Below are 6,193 nucleotides of genomic sequence, written 5' to 3'. Positions count from 1 at the left end.
AAAGGGCTACAAATATTTCTCTAATAAGGATTTATAAATTAGAATGCATGAAGCACATACGTGGCTACCAATAAGCAAGTTGGTGGGTGTAATGAATATATGAAAGTGCACTCTAAATACCCTATTATTGGACTAAAATGCTAAAATATGAATAGAAATTATAGGAATTAATGTGTATTCTTGAATTGAATTTCTATTTACTTTGGGATACTCCTAAACAATTTTTTTATGTTTAATTTTAGAGTCTATAAAAGAGAAAGTCAAAGCTCAATCAAATTCAAATGAGAACTTTCAAGTGGGCAAGACGTTGGAACAAGCTAAAAACTTTCAACGAGTGTAAGACTCTTTAAATAAGGATAATAATGAGGTTTGAGAGAAATTTGGATCAAGAGAAAAAAAAATACAAAAGGAAACAACAAGAAATCCAAGTCTGAAATTTGCTAAGAGATAGCCTGGACATACTTTAGTATTTTGATTGTAACTTTTCACTTGCACATTCGATTGATGTGATTCTTGATATGTTGTAAATCTATTTTAAAGAGCTATAAATTTATCTCTAATAAATATTTCTAAATTTGAACCCCTAAATAGCATACGTGGCTTCCAAGATGAGTCCTAAAATTTAGGCAATTGTTGATGAGGAAATCACGAAGAAATTAGGGTTTCTTTTCCACCCTATATAAGCATATCATTAGCACGAAATTGAGGAGCTTTTGAATGGGGGAGGCACAGATTTAGAGAAGACAAAAATACCATTTTTAGTTTTTAGTTCTTCTATGGAGAACTAATCTTGGGTAAAGCCTAGGGCCGAAATTGATTGGTGAAAATACTTTGACTTTATTTCAATTTATAGATTAAGCTTTATTGTTTAAGATTCTAGAATTCAATTCTCTACTTGTTTTGGATATTATAAGTTTGAAACAATTATATTAAATCTTGCTATGGTTTTTATTTTGTTGTGCTATAGGATTATGAATATATGATTGTGACTTGAACAGGTTTTTCATGCCATTGATGTGATTTTTTGCTGCATTATTGTTTGTGAACATAATGTCATCTCTAGATCTAATATTCTTTTATATATATGAAAATCGTGGTTTGTAAAGGGAGAATAGATTCTAGAGTTAAATTTGAGAAAGAAGATGAATATAATGCCATATCTTCCAATTAGGAATTTGGTATTATAATTCTTAATTGTGTATATTGTTTGGATTGAAAAAGTCAGAGTATTGGATCTAGTTGATGGAAACCCAAAGCTTTATTTGTCTTCTTATTCGTGCCCTAGTCTCATTTTAATTACGTGCTTTAGGTAGAATTTTCAGATTCTTGTCATATTATAATTTGATCTTTTCTTTAAATTTGCATCTTGTTGTGTTTCTTCCGACTCCCTGTGGATCAAAACCCTGATGTAACACCCCGCTTAATTAACCCTTGATTAATCCTTAAGTACTCTAGATTAGGCTTTTAACTATGAGTTAATCACTTTCCTTAAGGTTGATAGTGAGATTAGCATTAATGTTGGTACTTAGTGTTAATGAGCTAAGGATTAGAGAGGCAAGCCCATTAGTAAATTTGGTGAGATTTTTTAGGACCCAAGTACATTCATGGGCCTAGGCCATGAAAACCTTGAACCATGCCTTTAGGAAATCAAGGCTAGTTTTGGCCTAAGTATAGGAAGGTATAAGGCCTTTGGTGTAGATTGGACCTTGGCCCTTTTCAAGCCCCTATGGCCCAAAGCCATGTTTGGACTCATTTCACCATTCAAAGAACAAAGGCCCAATACACCATACCATTGGTTTCCTTAAGCCCAAATCACACTCAAAGTACCCAAATTAAGTTTTGAAAATTGGCTAAGGCCATTAACCATCATACTTGAGGTTAGTGCACTTTAAGTCATGCTTTGAAGCTTAATCATGCTTAATCTTTTCTTAAACTTTTTAATTCAAATTTTCTTGACTTAATACTCCTTTAAACCATGATTATACCATGCTAACAAGCCCAAACCATGCTTTAATCGGTTTTGTGCATTGCCCTTTGTAATGCTTGGACTGTTTTGCCCTTGGGTCCAACATTTTTGTGGTTTATCCTCAAGGGTAATGTGGTCCTTAAACACCTCATGAGACCCTCCCAAACTCAGTTTGAGACTTGGATGAAATTGGTTACATCAACTAACTCAAAGAACCAAACCGGGTGCACCTTGGTCTAGTTTGTGTAGGAACCATTTGGATTAAATTTAAACTAACCTCCATCCATGGTTTGCACCACCACCTAACGCCACCTCCTTCTCCACCCAATCACCAAGAAGTCCCATGACCATCATGAAGGATTTGACTCATTTTTGTTGCCCAAAAACATCCAAAACCGAACTAGTTTTCTGCCACCACAAAACCACCTCCATCCACCTATTTTCAAGGGTGGTTTGAGGGATTTTCTGCCACCCAAATGATGCCGCACAACCTGGAGTCATCCACAAGACCCTTGCAGCTACTGTGGAGAGGAAATGATGGTGATTTAGAGCACTATTTCATTTTTGCACAAATGACCTAAGCGTATGCAAGCAAATCTGGAAATTTTCCAGATTTGAGCACCTCCCGCTTCACCCAATCACCAAGGACCCAAGCCAACGTCCCTCACCCCTTGGCCACCTATAAATAATTTCCTTCATTTCTCATTTCACCCACACCACAGCTCCAAGTATCCTCTTGAGCCTTGAGAGCATTTCCCCCTGTTAGAGATCATAAGAGTGCAGACCGAGTGAGTTTTGGTGAGTTATTGAGTGTTCTTGTGTAAGGCAGCCTAGAGAGCTTGGAAGGCCATGAAATTTGTAAATTTTCTTCATTTTGATCTTACCTAGCATTTCAATCTTTGTTTCCAAGTGTTGGTACAAAATTTGGTTGAGTTTTGAGAAGGTTATGATGCTTAATGCAAAACCAGGTCAATTAAAGGAAGGTTTGAATGATTGAATATTTTTAATTGGAAATTTAGCTATGACATGTCCTAAGCATGATTTGATATGATCTAAAATTTTCCTAACATGATTATGGAAGGTTAAATTTGTAATTAGAAGTATGCCATGATAGGTTTTAAATCTATCTTGTTTTGATTATCAAGCATGAATCGGTTTTAAGCATATTGGTGATTAAGGATTTCTAAGCTTTGATTAAGTGTTGGGATGAATTTTATTACTCAAGGATTAGACTTCATAATGTCCCTAAAGATGTTAGTGATCATTAGTGAGTAAAGAAAATCTCATATGCATGCATTCATAAGGATCAATAGTTGAAAATACACAGGCATCAACTAGGATACATGCCACGGGTTGGGACTAATTGGACAAGTTTCACTTTAAATTTTAAAAATCCAAGGGCATAGATGGTTTTAGAATGCCAAAATTATGAATTCCATGAAATTTGGTTAAATTTGGAGTTCGTTTGCAATTAGTGAAAATTTAGGGCCTAAATGACAATTTTTGAAAGTTAGGGGTATTTTTGTAAATACCCAATTTTTTTGAAGCCTTTGATTTTGAATTTCTCCGGAAGTTTGTAAGTTGGTCTTTAACTTACACCTTGATAAATTTCTTATGAATTATTGATAAATGCTTCATTTATTCTTCAATTTTCATTTTGAGCGATATATTATAATGATCAGATTGTGAGCTCGCTCTCGAACCCATCTCTCTCTCTCGAACCCGTCTCCCTTTAAAACCTCATTACAGACCTGTCTCGAGGGGGTGGGAGCTTCGGCTCCTTCCCCTTCCCTCCCTCCCCCACCGTCCCCTCTGTGTAGTGCTCTGCTTTTTTGTGTTTTGTTGTGTTTGTTGTGTTTTGCAGGCTAAATAAAGGAGAGTCTCGGATCTTGGATGTTCGGCGACTATAGATCAGTACGCGCCTCTCCATGGCATTGCCCAGTCACCGATCTTCAAGACTTCTAAAGGCGGCGCCAATCGGAGCAGCGAGTAGTTCGCATGAGCGGCCAAAAGATCTCGGAGACGTTCGACGAGTGGCTCTCTCGTGACGCCAGGAGGCCCTCTGCCATCGTCATGTGCAGCTTCACTGGGGTCTGTGAGTCCGGAACCTCCAAGGTCGGTCGTCGGTTTCTCCCAGTGTGGCTTGTGTACTGCACGTGCCACTGCAACCGCGTGGAGCATTGCTTTTTCTATTGTTACAGTGTTTTTCCATTGTATTTTATTTTTGAGTCTTGTTTTTCTTTTTTGAAAAAATAAAAAATCCAAAAATGTTGTCCCTTCGGACCTTGGTCCGAACAGTGTGATGTCCCCTCTCCGCTTAGGCGGTGTATGGGGTTGGTGCACCCTACTCCGTCTAGTCAGAGTATGGGTTTTGTCATTTGGTTACTATTATTTCTCTGTCGGGGACAAAGTTGTGCACGACGGATCCTTTAGACCTAGATCTTTAGAGATCTGTCATCTAGACTAGACCATGTCAGCCACGGAAATGTGCTGGGGAGCTATTAATGTATTTAACTGACTTTTTGAAGTCAAATTTATATGTTCTTTGTTATGAATGAAATGTGATCCCTTTTATCAAAAAAAAAAAAAAAATTATCATTTTGAGCATAAGTTATCATGTATATGACACATTGAGTGCATACTTACAGAACGAATGACATTTTCACCATTTTTACATATTACATTTATAAAAGTCATTTTTTGCATGAAACTTACTACATTTGCACATGTCATGAAAAATATTTTTTTAAAGCATAGCATGAAAATCATTTTATCACAACCCCAAAGGCTAGGATGAGGAATTATCCTGGTGGAACTCCTCTGTCCACTCTGGTGTATTTAATAATGGAGTGGTAACCTCCGGGTTGACGAAGAACAGTCAACAGGCTTCGAATGGGTTCTTTTTAAAGAATGCCGGAGCGAAGTCAACATGTTATGACACCTAACGCTGGTGGGTATACATGTTATACTTTTTATGATGTTATGTTATTTACCAATGCATTGAGAACGAGTCTATAGATAACGTAGTTTCAACGTAAGTTATACTATGATCACCGGCAGGTACTCACAGTGCATATGGGGAACTGTGACATTACCATACGTTATGTTATTAATTAAGATAATGATGTAAGTCTATGATGAAAGTTTATGATGAAATTTTTATGAAGAAGTTCTGTCTTTTAAACAATTATGACGAAATTACTTACAGAGTAAAAACCCGTGTCTCCATATTTTTTACGTTGAGGAATTTTGATGGGAGACATGCATACTGATTTGCTACATATCATGTATTGATTTATCTTTGTGTCAGTTAGTTGTTTAACTTACTGAGATTTTGAGTAAATCTCACCCTTTTGTGGGACCACTATCATTCCATTCGGACTGATAGAAGTTGTGTCAGGGATCGACCAAGACGAGATTGATGGAACACTAGATTGGCATGATTGAGGAGGAGTCGGATCTGGAAAGGAAGTTGGACTTAATTTTGATGTTCATAGCCCAAGTCCTTTATGCTTTAGATCGCATGGAGAGAATGATATGGCTTTGTATATAAGTCTATACTACTTTAGTATTTTGAACATGATGATTATCTAATGAAGTTGGGATGTTTTAGTTATTCTGGCATATTTTTCACCTTAACCTTTTATTTCCGTTGCAATTATTGCATACTGTGAATTGCATACTAGGATATATTGCATATTAACTATCATGAACGGGGGTGTGTAACCTTGTGTTGCATGTCCCGATGCTCTAAGTCTTTGTTCCATCCCAAGCAGGGATTTGGGAGCATCACACCAGAACTATATTATAACACCGTGTACTAATTTAGGCATAATCACTCAGCCATGTGTAGAAGTGCACCCAAACATAAGCCATTCGGTTTGGCTTCAACTAGGTCTCTAATGGAATCAATTGGCTTCTTTGGTTTGGTTCTTTGGAGCCAAAACGACCAACACTCCAGCTGAACTAGGGGGCTAATGTGAAATGTTAAAAGACAAAAATTCCCTTGAGAAAAGAATGAAATTGGAGTGGACTAGGGTCTGAAATTGGTATAATGCATAAAGTGATGTATCAAGGAGCCGATTGTGATGTTTTGGGCATTAACATGTCTTTGCCTCTAATGAAATGTATTGGATCAAGAATAACCTTATAATTTAGTCTAAGAATGATGAAAAGAAATAATAAAAATAATAAAGTCTAGATCAAAAAGGTGAGAAATAATTAAAA

This window comes from Juglans microcarpa x Juglans regia, chromosome 1S (assembly GCF_004785595.1).
Source record: "Juglans microcarpa x Juglans regia isolate MS1-56 chromosome 1S, Jm3101_v1.0, whole genome shotgun sequence".
NCBI classification, from domain to species: Eukaryota; Viridiplantae; Streptophyta; class Magnoliopsida; order Fagales; family Juglandaceae; genus Juglans; species Juglans microcarpa x Juglans regia.
This window is presented reverse-complemented; position numbering follows the sequence as displayed.